Source organism: Pseudophryne corroboree (assembly GCF_028390025.1).
Source record: "Pseudophryne corroboree isolate aPseCor3 chromosome 3 unlocalized genomic scaffold, aPseCor3.hap2 SUPER_3_unloc_30, whole genome shotgun sequence".
In the NCBI taxonomy this organism is placed as follows: domain Eukaryota; kingdom Metazoa; phylum Chordata; class Amphibia; order Anura; family Myobatrachidae; genus Pseudophryne; species Pseudophryne corroboree.
Genome location: NW_026967520.1, coordinates 412,926 through 427,131, shown reverse-complemented (window position 1 = coordinate 427,131; position 14,206 = coordinate 412,926). Strand labels below are relative to the sequence as shown.

Below are 14,206 nucleotides of genomic sequence, written 5' to 3'. Positions count from 1 at the left end.
CACTATAATGTTATTAAAAGTAACAAGCAGAAGTTTATTATTAGTGATTATATATAAATGTGTATATATGTATGTATATAATATAATTAGTATTGTTTTTTGTGGAGTGCCTAATTTATATGCATTTTGTTAGATGATGCAGGTATGAAATATTTCCTGCTATACTGTAGACCTGAGCTCACCAAATACAATTCGTATAAGATTCAGAAATAAAATGAAATTTGAATCTAGAACTTCAAGTTAAACAGATTAAAAGCTTATCACAAGTACATATCTGTATAATCATAAGGCAAGCGTTTTGCACTTGTCACCCTTGCATGGGCTGGCTTGTTCTTATCCACTCCAATTCACTCTAAATCCAAATTGCGTGTCACCCAACGTGTTTCGTCAATAGTGACTTCTTCAGGGGAGTTTTCTGTTAAAGGCTTTATTCTCAAATATCAGTTGTGCAGACTTGAAATAATTGTATAACCTTCATGATGAACACATTCCTAATTACTTGTGAATAATAGTTCCTGCTCTGTGCAGTTCTGAAGTTATGACTTTAGGGAATGTAATGGCCAGATCCAATATTGCTCAATCTAAGGTCTCCCAGTAGCCTTACTACATACATAAATGTGTCTTGCACTCACTATTTTAACTAACAATAATAAACAGTGGAGTTTTAGTTCATGTATTGCTCAGTGCATTTAAGCCTACAGCCCCCGACAAGGGACCCCGCTATACTGCAGGTCCTACTCTATTGTCCAAAATAATTACCATAAAAACAGCTATCGCATTAGTGTTAGACTTTAGGTTTGCTCTCAGCGGCGGAACAGTGGCCGAAAGGCTTGGATTGGTTTTCAGAGCACCAGTCTGACGTGCCACCACATCTCACGTGGCCCTCCAATTCACCAGATCTGGGACTGTGGGACTGCTTGGCTGGGTCCGGCATTGTACTGTTGGTGCAGTTCCTGGTGCATTTGGAACAATTGGTGGTTGCTAGGCGCCCTAAATGCCTGTGGTCCTGATTTGTCATGATCTACTTCGCCCACTATTCCCCCGCTGAGATTCTTGGTGTCCATGCTTCTTCCACTGTAGATGGATACTACTCACTGTCTACAAGGGATCACCAACAAACAAATGCCGGTCTCGGCCAAAACCAATGGCTCCCTTTTCCGAGTTGCATCACGTGCACGACCCATGGTTCCATCTGAAAAAGAAACCTGAAGAAAATATTAAAGAATCAATAGCCGGTGCCCTCCAAACCAGGCTGCATCAGTTGGTGCAACGTAATGTAGAATCCATACAAGGCGGCACTCAGAATAAATAGACCATGCAGGTTTAGTGTACCAACGTTTCAATGCTCTATTCGCGGCATTTTCATCAGGGTGTAGAACAAAAGAGACATACAACCACTCTCCTAATATACCCGGTGGAATGTCCATGTCGCCATCCGTTGCGCACTCCAGCGCATCAAAGTGACGTCATCCAACACGCTACGTCCAGGGACACGGAGAGAACCTCGTCCACGTGACCTATAGTAACCAATGAGGACAAAAGTATCAATTAACCTGCCAACAAAACAGTGTAACAACACCGATCAAATTCTATCCTCTTAAATATATATATCTTTCTCTGGCAGGGTCCACAGATTATCCACAGGATAACATTGGGATATGATGACGTGACAGCAGATTTGCAAAAAACGGTCAAAGCATTCGGCCTCCCAGCATGCAACGGGCCTGTCCATATATCCCCGCCTCCTGGCTCAGGCAAATCAGTTTTTTGTTTGGTGCAGCAGGAGCCGGACCATGGTCAGAGGGCTGCTGTTTTTTTTAGCAGCCATAAGTTTTCTTATTTTATTTTATAGTATTACTATTTTTTTATTTAGTGATCTTTCTATAAAGCATCTTATACGCACCTTAGAGTCGCTCCAACAACTCCCGACCGCGTCGCGACAACTCTTACCAACGTGTATAGTGAGGCAGGCACAGGTTCTGGTGAACCTTCATGGGCTACTTTGCACAGACATTATCCAATGTAGCTGAGCAGTTTATACCAGCTCCTATACCAGTGATAGGTTTCCCTATTAACCCTTACATGCAACATTCATTCTGAGGTTTATACACCTAGGGAATTGTCAGCCTCTCAAAAAAGCAGCCTTAAAGGCTGGTGGTAAGTAAATCACATAGACATGATACAACATCTTCACAGTCTACACATGTTTTAGATGAGGATTGGTTGGAGGATGAGGACTCATTGCACTTCGGAAGGTCTCAGCTCAGTGTACATATCATCTGAGCTAATTAGTGCTATGTAAGCCATTCTATACTTAGAAGAGGCAGCAGAGCCTGTGTGAAAAACTATAAAAGCTAAGGCAACTGTGTTTAAACATCCCAAAACAGCTGATGGAAATTTTGGGTTTACGCCCAGTAGGAAGTTAAAATTCCAAGAAATGGAATTCCAATTATCCTCGTCCAGCTGTGGTCTGTTTAAAAAAAAGGGAGGTGGCTCCCAAAGTAGATTCGCAAGTCTTAGATTGGTGTGAAAATCTACATTACTTTTGTTTTCAACATCAATAAATGATGTCACGGGGGGTGTGGCCTGACTGGAAAGGCAGCAGGAAGCAGGATAAAGGAGCTCCTGCTTATATAGGTCCTTTCTGCCTTTTACAGCTGCCCTACGGCTCTTTCGGGCCCTTTCTTGTCCCTCTTTGTGTTTTGACACCCTGGTGTGAAGGTTGCATAGCCGGGGAGCCATTCATTTGGCTTTTGCAGGTTGCGGCCTACACCCGGATCTGCAGCTGCGGACTGAAGTTGTGCAGTGATCCCACCGCGGACCGGACCTCAGCGAGGTAGCGCTGCTACTCACTGAGGGCTGTGCGCCCTGTCCACTCTTGTGCCTAGCTGTGCTGTTGGAGTCGTGTGGAGAGGCTGACTGGGGATCATCTGTAACCGCTGCTGGAGACATGGAGTGGAGCTGCTCTCCCGGCATCTGATGTGGCGCATACTATGGGGATTGGTGGTCTCAGCAGGGACGCGTCAGGTTAGTCAGCTCACCCGCCCGCAGCCTGCCTTCTACTTTCCGGCCGTTGAAGCCTAGACTCGTGGCAACGGGTAATACACAGAGTGCTTGCCTGTCATCACTCAAGCAGTGTTCCAGCATCTCCACCTCTCCTCCTAACCCATGGTGCTATGGGGGAATCTAGCGGAGCTGTGAATTATAGAGGACATACACGTGGAATTCCTATGCAGCCAGATACGCTACCCTGTGTCACTGCATCCTAGTACCCTCTCCTCTCCTGCCTTATTACTGACCTGGTTCACCCGCCATAGCCGGCCAGATTTTTTCTAATTTGGGCTTCCCTGCCAGAAGTGGCCATCTTGAAAACTGACAATATAGCCACATGCCCTCCTGAAACCAGCCGCTTCTCTGGGAGCTACAGACACTGCCAGCCCATGGTCAGTGCCCTTCACTACAGCCTCAGTGATTTCCTGCAAGGACTTCTGCCACTGCGGCCCTACCTGGGCAGTAATTGGTCTGAACTGCTTTTATTATTATTATTGCCTGGCTCCCACTCCTGCTATGTCAACTCCTTCTAATGGCAGACTGTGCTGACTACATCCTCCATACTGTATGACTGCTGCTGTTTTTTTTTTCTTCCTGCTCCCCTCAATCCCATCAAGATCCAATTAGAGCTCTTGGGGCATCAGTAAAGCTATGGCGTAACAGTCCATATGTCCAGGACAGTAGCAGGCTCCAGTTTCTGACTCCTATAAATTACTTTACCGCCCAAGGATGGCATCTTCTGGCTATTACCCATAAACAACTGACCTCACAATGTTTCTGTAACCGATGGCCACTGGGGATCTACGCTCACTGATGTCTCCCTATTTCCACACTTCAATACTTCTGCTATGTCGCTACTGGCCTCCTGACCTTGTTCTCTAATCTCCGTAATGTTATGCTGAAGAATGGGCAGAACTGGAAAATCATCTCATAAGAAAGCTAAACCTCGTCCTCAACAGGAAACCTCTCAAACTGACTTGAGACCTTTTCTTCTTCCTAATCAACTAACATTGAGCCCCAGTCCTGATCAATCAGAATCTTCTCCCATTCCGTCTTCTCCTCCAAGTCCTTCCATGATGGCTTAAACCCATTGCTTAAACTCTTTGTTTAAACCCATGGCAAGCCAGGTGGGCTCTCTTCTTCTCTCGGTTCTCCTTCAAACTCTTTAACCGCCCAGGAACCTTAAATCGAAGAGCAGATGCACTTTCTCATTCTTTTCAAATGGATGATTCACTCAACTCCTCTGAGAAACAATTTATTCTGAATCTGGCTTCATTTGCTTCAACTCGTACTGTTCCTCTACCTCCTCCGGGAAGAACTTTTGTAGCACCAAAAATTGTGCAGGAAATTGCTTACGTGGGCTCATTCTTCATCTTTCATGGGTCATGCCGGTAGTCTTAAGACTCTCAAGTTCATTCAGCAATTCTTCTGGTGGCCTCATCTTAAAACGGATGTCTTTGAATTTGTAGCAGCCTGTTCCAAGTGTGTTCAACATAAAAGTTCACGAACATCTCCCTCGGGTCTTATTCATCCACTTCCAACACCTCAAAAGCCTTGGACTCACATCTCTATGGATTTCATAACCGATTTGCCAGTCTCCAGAGGGCACAACACCATTTGGGTCATTGTGGAATGATTTTCAAAGATGGCTTACTTCATACCCCTCACCGGTCTTCCCTTTGCTCCTCAGCTATCCAAATTGTTTTTCTCATAGAATTTTCATTTGCATGGCCTTCCACAGGAACTAGTTTCTGATCAGGGTCCTCAATTCGTCGCCAAGTTCTGGAAAGCTCTAAGCTCTGTCCTAGAAATCAAGTTGAACTTCTCTTCAGCCTACCATCCCCAGACTGACGGACAGACTGAAAGAGTCGACCAAGATCTGGAAACTTTCTTACGGATGTTCATGTCCCCTGCTCAAGAAGACTGGATGGATTACCTCCCATTTGCTGAGTTTGCATACAATAAACTATATCATTCTTCTACCAATTCCACTCCTTTCTTAATTAACTATAGTTTTCATCCACGAGTTCCTTCCTCTCCCACCTCTTGAGGTTCCTGCTGCTGAATCCGCTTTTCGTCAGTTCACTAAGATTTGGAGACAAATTCATAAGGCGCTACTTAAGGCTTCCCAGAAATAAAAGACCTATGCTGATCAGAAACGTAGGGCTGTTCCTAGTCTCAAAGTGGAAGATTGTGTTTGGATATCCACCAGAAACCTCAGACTCAAAGTTCCTACCAAAAGTTTGCTCCAAGATTCATTGTCCGTATCCTATTAAAAGAGTGTTGAATCCTGTTTCTTACAAGGTGAAACTGCCTCCCTATTTGAAAATTCCCAATGCCTTTCACATTTCTCTGCTAAAGCCTCTTGTACTAAATCATTTTTGGGCAGCTTTCCCTTAACCTCTCAAGGTTCAAGCTGCTCAAAATGAGGAATTCGCGGTTCAAAAGTTTCTTGACTTCCACAAGAGGTATGGTCGTATCCAGTATCTCATAGATTGGAGAGGATATGGTCCGGAGGAAAGATCTTGGGTGGCTGCAGAGGATGTTCATGCTCCAAGACTGAGTTGTGACTTTCATGCCAAGAATCCCACTAAGCAGCGTGGGTGTTCGGAGACCTCCCTAAAAAGGGGAGTACTGTCAGCATCCAGAGTCTTACCACCGATTCTGGTCCCTGCGGCCTTCCTCTTAGCTTCCTCTTAGCTGACTGGTGTCGCTGCGATGGATAGGAGCTACAGCAGCGAGGTCCTCCGGTGCGGCTGCCAGGTGTCTGGAGGCCGGGGTCCGGGTCCTGGGGAGCGGAGCATGGCAGCCAGAGGTGTCTGTTTCCAAATGTCCTGTTGCTGGAGTGCAGCGTCTGGGAGGCTGAGGCCAGAGGTTGTGGCTGTGTGCTGGTTCCATATGTGTCCTCTGTGCAGGGATCCACCATGTTGCAGACCAATCTAAGACAAGAGGTATCCCAGTTCGCGTCCAGCCAATCCGGTACATGCATACCTTATAAAAAGGGGCTGATGCTTAGCTATGTTGCCAGTTCTTCAAGTTACTTGCTGCTGTAAGGTGCCCTGCGCTCCCAGGTTATCCCCTGGTAGCCTGGTTCTGTTGTGTCCGCCTGGTGGTCAGTTCTGTTATTGCAGTCCTTTGCTCCCAGTCCACCTGCTCTTGTGGTTTAACCACTGGGCCCTCTATCTGGTAGAGGGTCTCCATTTGCTGATGGTGCTCACAGCGATCCTCTCTTCAGCATTGTTTAAAAATCACAAGTCATCTCTTCACTCAGTGTCCTTCAGCATCGTTTACAAATCACTAACCTTTCGTCTTTCAAAATTCACTCAGACTTCTCTCCTAGTCGTTGTGTATGATTGTGGTCTCATTAAAACTGAATTCCTCTGTCTTCAGTGTATCATTCTTGGTCATTGTCCTCATTGCCTACCGCTCTACATCTTCGGGCCTAAGTGTTCAATCCATGAATAAGAACTGCATTCAGCCACCTTGTTTCCTTCCTTTGTCGATAGCTGCTCCCTCAGTCAATTATCAGTCGTCAGATCCCCAACTCAAGCCAAGTGTGACATGGAAGAAGGGGAATTCCTGGTTTCTCTGGATATTAAGGATGCGTATCTTCACATCCCAATATGGCCGTTTCTTCAGGCTTACCTCAAGTTTGCACTGCATGACAGTCACTACCAGGTTCAGGCCTTGCCTTTTGGTCTCTCATCGGCACTGATGGTGTTATCAGGGGTGATGCCAGAGATGTTGCTACAACTCCGCAAGCAGGAAGTGAACATCGTTCCATTCTTGGACGATCTCCTCATAATGGCTCTGGGGGTAATTCCAAGTTGATCGCAGCAGGAAATTTTTTAGCAGTTGGGCAAAACCATGTGCACTGCAGTGGGGGCAGATATAACATGTGCAGAGAGAGTTAGATTTGGGTGGGTTATTTTATTTCTGTGCAGGGTAAATACTGGCTGCTTTATTTTTACACTGCAAATTAGATTGCAGATTGAACACACCACACCCAAATCTAACTCTCTCTGCACATGTTATATCTGCCTCCCCTGCAGTGCACATGGTTTTGCCCAGTTGCTAACAGAATTCCTGCTGCGATCAACTTGGAATTACCCCCTATATTCAGAGCACAGTTGATGGAAAAGATCAGCCTTCCAACACAACTACTCACGGATCATGGGTGGGTTTTCAATCTGCAGAAATCCCACCTAGAACCTACGCAGAGGCTTCAGTTCCTGGTAATGATACTGAACACGGTGTCTCAGAAGGTGTTCCTTCCTATGGACAAGGCAAAGATAATTCAGACAATGGTACGTTCCATTTTGAAGCTGAACAAAATCTCGGTACATCTTTGCATACGCTTACTGGGAAAGATGATGGTCTCCTACAAAGCAATTCGGTACAGAAAATTTCATGCATGACCATTCCAGCTGGATCTGCTGGACAGATGGTCTGGGTCACATCTGCACATGCGCCAGAAGATATGCCTTTCACCAAACTCCAGGATTTCCCTTTTATGGTGGTTGCTGATCTCCCTCCCGGAGTGTTGACACTTCGGAATTCAACATTGGATTCTGTTGACAACGGATGCAAGCCTCCATGGTTAGGGTGAAGTGAACCTAGGGGCTCGGTTCCAGTGAAGGTGGTCTGATCAAGAGGCTTCCCTTCCGATAAATGTTTTGGAACTCAGGGCGATTTACAATGACCTTCTGCTGACCTCATTATATCCTTCAGTATCAGGCCATACAGGTATGGTCGGAAAACCCCCAACTATGGCGTACATAAACCAACAAGGAGGTCCAAACAGCAGAGCTGCAATAAGGGAGGTGTCACAGATACTCCTCTGGGTGGAGCGGAATCCCAAGGCCATTTCCGCCATATTAATTCCGGGAGTAGACAATTGGGGAGCAGACTTCCTCAGTAGACATGATCTGCACCTGGGGGAATGGGGTCTCTACCCGCAGGTGTTTCAGCAGATATTTAATCGATGGGGCTAACCGCAAATCGACTTGATGGTTTCTCAGCTCACCAAGAAGCTTCTGCGTTACTTTTCTGGGAGGAGGGATCCACAGGCCACAGCAGTGGACGCTCTGGCGACACCGTGGATTTACCGGTTGGTGTACTTGTTCCCTCCAGTTACTCTAATTCCAAAAGTTCTCAAAGGACTTAAAGGGACAGGGTTCAGGCAATTCTGATTGCCCCAGACTGGCCCAGCAGGGCCTGGTATGTAGACATTCTAGCCTTATTACTCATTGGCCCCTGGCCTCTGCCAATTCAGGATGATCCTCTTGCACAAGGGCCGTTCGTCTATCCAGACTTACCATGGAAGTATATTGGGAAGATTTTTGCCAGTAAAGAGATTCCGGACAAGGTTATCTCGACTATGCTGAAAGCCGGCCAGATGGACGCATCGAAACATTACCATCACATATGGAAGAAATGTGTCTCTTGGTGTGAGGGTCAACAGTATTCTGCTGTGGATTTTCATCTGGGACATTTCTTGCACTTCCTGCAGGCTGTTGTGGATGTGGGCCTACGTTTAGGCTCCATAAAAGTTCAAATCTCAGCCATGTCTTTTTCTTCCAGGGAACAATTGGCTGTTTTCCCAGTGGTCCAGATGTTCTTGACAGGTGTCCTTCATATTCGACCACCCCTTGTGCCTCCCACAGCGCCATGAGTTTTCAATTTGGTTCTGGCCTTTCTCCAATCGGTTTCATTGAACCTTTCCACAAGGTGGACATGGAGTATTTGACATGGCAGGCTATCATGTTGTTGGCCTTGGCCTCAGTGAAGCGTGTTTTGGAATTAGGGGCCTTATCCTGTAAGAGTCCTTCTCTGGTGTTTCATGAGGATAGAGCGGTGCTTAAAACTCGCTAGACATTCTTGCCTAAGGTGGTGTCAGCATTTCATATCAATTGGCCGATGGTGGTTCTGGTTGTCACTGGCACGTCTGTTACACCAATGTCCTTGGACGTGGTTCGAGCTTTGGAGATTTATGTCAAGAGGCCAGCTCGTCTCAGAAAATCAGACTCACTTTTTGTTCTCTATAATGCTTCAAAGATTGGTTGTCCTGCTTTGAAGCAGTCTATTGCGTGTTGGAGCAGGCTTACAATACAACAGGCTCACTCTTTGGCGGCTTTGCCGCGGCCAAGGTCTGTTCAGGCCCACTCCACACGGTCAGTGGGTTCTTCCTAGGTTGCTGCCCAGGGTGTCTCAGCTTTGCAGTTATGCTGGGCAGCTACTTGGTTGGGTTTGAACATGCTGTAAAGTTTTAAAGGTTTAACACCTTGGAAACTGAGGGCCTTCAGTTTGGTCAATCAGTTTTGATGGGGTCTCCGCACTCTCCCACCCGGTTTGGAGTTTTGGAACATCCCCATGGTACTAAGATCATCACAGTATCCCCTTGGACATTAGAGAAAATAGGATTTTAATACCTACCGGTAAATCCTTTTCTCGTAGTCCATAGGGGATACTGGGCGCCCGCCTCTGTGCTTTCATATTTTCCAGCAAGCGTTGTTCTTATGTGTTGTAGTTTGGGTCTGCTTTTGCTGTCCCTATTTTCAAGTTGTGGTTTGTGTTGCTATCCTCTTTTTATGTTGTGTGCTGGTTTGTTCTCTCACCACTTTTTTTTTCAATCATGTAAAAAAAAATTGAAAGGGAGAAGCATACGGAACAGCGAATGGTGAAATAACGGTGACACAATCAGTATACCTGTGGCTAGGAAGCCAATATTAGTACATACATAACAAATTTCTCCAAAAAAAAGTGAAAAAGACAGTAGAGGGATAAGACTAAATATCACAATAATGTTACATCTGGATATTGTGAGTGAGAATATTAGGACAGTTTTAGAGAAAAGAGAGACATAGCTTCGGGAAGAAGCTCGAGCTTGCGAAGTTACGAGCTGAGGTAGAAGCGATAGACATGTGGAAATGTAGGAAGGTCAAGCTGATTGGAAGAGGAGAACTAGAGAGAGAAATCAAGAGGTGGAGAAAGAGGAAGAAGATAAAGAAGAAGAGGTCCTCCCCTGGATCGGGGGTCCGTTAAGTGTGGAGGAAATGAGAGATGGAAAGAAGAAGAGAGGAAGGGAAGGGGAAAAAAAGAGGGGGAGGGAAAAAAGTTGTAGATTGGAATTCGTTTTTAGTACAATCCAGGAAGGGGGTGGTCATGATATCGGTACCAAGGGAGCCAGGTGAAGTGGAATTTTTGTATTGTGTTGCGTTGGAGGCTAGTAATATATTCCATGTTTGCGACGAACCAAATTCTGTTAATTAGTGCCTGACAATTGGGCGCTCCGGGGCTCTTCCAATTACGCGCTATTTGATATTTAGCTGCGCAAGAGATGAAGAGAATCACTCTTTTCGAATCCTTAGAAATAGCGTCGGGCGGAGCGCAGAGAATAAGGTTAGCGGGTGAGAGAGGTGTGGGCAAATCAATTAGTTAAGACGATAGCATGCGGACCATCGCCCAATACTTAGCGATTACCGGGCAGGTCCACCAGATGTGGTAAAAGGTGCCCACATGGCCACAGTTCCTCCAGCAAATGTCGGAGGTATCCGGATAAATTCTGTGTAGCCGATCAGGTACCAAGTACCATCTCGTATATATTTTGTATGAGTTTTTGCGAATTGCTACACTGATTGAGCATTGTGAGATTGCGGAACGAATTGCGCTACACCCCTCCTCATCAAAGTTTTGCCCAAGATCCGCTTCCCATGCTAGCTCGTGCAGTTCAAGAGGGAGATAGTCAGGGATGAGGTTGGATTTGTAGAGAAGAGAAATAGCGCCCCTATCAGTTGACTTATATATGCAGAATCTCTCAAGAGGGGAGGGAACCGGCAATGGAAAATAAGAATTTACTCACCGGTAATTCTATTTCTCGTAGTCCGTAGTGGATGCTGGGAACTCCGTAAGGACCATGGGGAATAGCGGGCTCCGAAGGAGGCTGGGCACTCTAGAAAGATCTTAGACTACCTGGTGTGCACTGGCTCCTCCCACTATGACCCTCCTCCAAACCTCAGTTAGGTACTGTGCCCGGACGAGCGTACACAATAAGGAAGGATTTTGAATCCCGGGTAAGACTCATACCAGTCACACCAATCACACCGTACAACTCGTGATATTATACCCAGTTAACAGTATGAAACAACTGAGCCTCTCAACAGATGGCTTAACAATAACCCGATTTAGTTAACAATAACTATGTACAAGTATTGCAGATAAACCGCACTTGGGATGGGCGCCCAGCATCCACTACGGACTACGAGAAATAGAATTACCGGTGAGTAAATTCTTATTTTCTCTGACGTCCTAGTGGATGCTGGGAACTCCGTAAGGACCATGGGGATTATACCAAAGCTCCCAAACGGGCGGGAGAGTGCGGATGACTCTGCAGCACCGAATGAGAGAACTCCAGGTCCTCCTCAGCCAGGGTATCAAATTTATAGAATTTTGCAAATGTGTTTGCCCCTGACCAAGTAGCAGCTCTGCAAAGTTGTAAAGCCGAGACCCCTCGGGCAGCCGCCCAAGATGAGCCCACCTTCCTTGTGGAATGGGCATTGACAGATTTTGGCTGTGGCAGGCCTGCCACAGAATGCGCAAGTTGAATTGTACTGGAAATCCAACGAGCAATAGTCTGCTTAGAAGCAGGAGCACCCAACTTGTTAGGTGCATATAGGATAAACAGCGAGTCAGATTTTCTGACTCTAGCCGTCCTGGAAACATATATTTTCAGGGCCCTGACCAAGTCTAACAACTTGGAGTCCTCCAACTCTCTAGTAGCCGCAGGCACCACAATCGGCTGGTTCAGGTGAAACGCTGACACCACCTTAGGAAGAAACTGGGGACGAGTCCTCAATTCTGCCCTATCCATATGGAAAATCAGATAAGGGCTTTTACAAGACAAAGCCGCCAATTCTGATACACGCCTGGCCGAAGCCAAGGCCAATAACGTGACCACCTTCCACGTGAGATATTTCAGATCCACGGTTTTTAGTGGTTCAAACCAATGTGATTTTAAGAAGCTCAACACCACGTTGAGATCCCAAGGTGCCACCGGGGGCACAAACGGGGGCTGAATATGCAGCACTCCCTTTACAAATGTCTGAACTTCAGGTACTGAAGCTAGTTCTTTTTGAAAGAAAATCGACAGCCGAGATCTGTACCTTAATGGAGCCCAGTTTTAGGCCCATATTCACTCCTGCTTGCAGGAAATGCAGAAATCGACCTAGTTGAAATTCCTCTGTTGGCGCCTTTTCGGCCTCACACCATGCAACATACTTCCGCCATATGCGGTGATAATGAGTTGCTGTAACCTCTTTCCTGGCTTTAATAAGCGTAGGAATGACTGCCTCCGGAATGCCCTTTTCCTTCAGGATCCGGCGTTCAACCGCCATGCCGTCAAACGCAGCCGCGGTAAGTCTTGGAACAGACAGGGCCCCTGCTGGAGCAGGTCTTGTCTTAGTGGTAGAGGCCACGGGTCCTCTGAGATCATCTCTTGAAGTTCCGGGTACCATGTTCTTCTTGGCCAATCCGGAACCACGAGAATTGTGTTTACCCTTCGCCTTCTTATTATTCTCAATACCTTTGGTATTAGAGGTAGAGGAGGGAACTCATAAACTGACCGGTACACCCACGGCGTCACTAGAGCGTCCACAGCTATCGCCTGAGGGTCTCTTGACCTGGCGCAATACCTCTCTAGTTTTTTGTTTAGGCGGGACGCCATCATGTCCACCTGTGGACGACCCCATTGATTTACAATCATTTGGAAGACTTCTGGATGAAGTCCCCACTCTCCCGGGTGGAGGTCATGCCTGCTGAGAAAGTCTGCTTCCCAGTTGTCCACTCCCGGGATGAACACTGCTGACAGTGCTAGTACATGATTCTCCGCCCATCGGAGAAATTTTGTGGCTTCTGCCATCGCCATCCTGCTTCTTGTGCCGCCCTGTCGATTCACATGGGCGACTGCCGTGATGTTGTCTGACTGGATCAGCACCGGCTGGTGTAGGAGCAGGGATTTTGCTTGACTTAGGGCATTGTAAACGGCCCTTAGTTCCAGAATATTTATGTGAAGGGCAGTCTCCTGACTTGACCATAGTCCTTGGAAGTTTCTTCCCTTTGTGACTGCTCCCCAGCCTCGTAGGCTGGCATCCGTGGTCACCAGGACCCAGTCCTGTATGCCGAATCTGCGGCCCTCCAAAAGATGAGCACTCTGCAGCCACCACAGAAGAGACAGGGTTATCAAGCGATGCATCTGAAGATGCGATCCGGACCACTTGTCCAACAGGTCCTACTGAAAAATCCTGGCATGGAACCTGCCGAATGGAATTGCTTCGTAAGAAGCTACCATCTTTCCCAGGACCCGCGTGCAGTGATGCACCGATACCTGTTTTGGTTTTAGGAGGTCTCTGACTAGAGAAGACAACTCCCTGGCTTTCTCCTCCGGGAGAAACACTTTTTTCTGGACTGTGTCCAGAATCATTCCCAGGAACATTAGACGTGTCGCGGGGACCAGCTGTGACTTTGGGATATTCAGAATCCAGCCGTGCTGGCGCAGCACTTCCTGAGATAGTGCTACTCCCACTAACAACTGTTCCTTGGATCATGCCTTTATTAGGAGATCGTCCAAGTATGGGATAATTAAAACTCCTTTTTTTCGAAGGAGTATCATCATTTCTTCCATAACCTTGGTAAATACCCTCGGTGCCGTGGAGAGTCCAAACGGCAGCGTCTGGAATTGGTAATGGCAATCCTGTACCACAAATCTGAGGTACTCCTGGTGAGGATTGTAAATGGGGACATGCAGGTAAGCATCCTCGATGTCCAGGGATACCATGTAATCCCCCTTGTCCAGGCTTGCAATAACCGCCCTGAGCGATTCCATCTTGAACTTGAATTTTTTTATGTACGTGTTCAAGGATTTCAAATTTAAAATGGGTCTCACCGAACCGTCCGGTTTCGGCACCACAAATAGTGTGGAATAGTAACCCCGGCCTTGTTGAAGTAGGGGTACCTTGATTATCACCTGCTGGGAATACAGCTTGTGAATCGCTGCTAGCACCGCCTCCCTGTCTGAGGGAGCAATCGGCAAGGCGGATTTTAGGAAACGGTGGGGTGGCGCCGCCTCGAATTCCAGCTTGTATCCCTGAGATACTATTTG

General features: G+C 46.8%; 1 protein-coding gene across 1 annotated transcript in view; it reads left to right on the top strand.

Moving 5' to 3' along the window:
* The window catches only part of LOC134984026 (zinc finger protein 271-like), a 54,314-nt gene that overhangs the window by 25,121 nt on the left and 14,987 nt on the right, over nt 1-14,206 (top strand). The window lies entirely within an intron of this gene.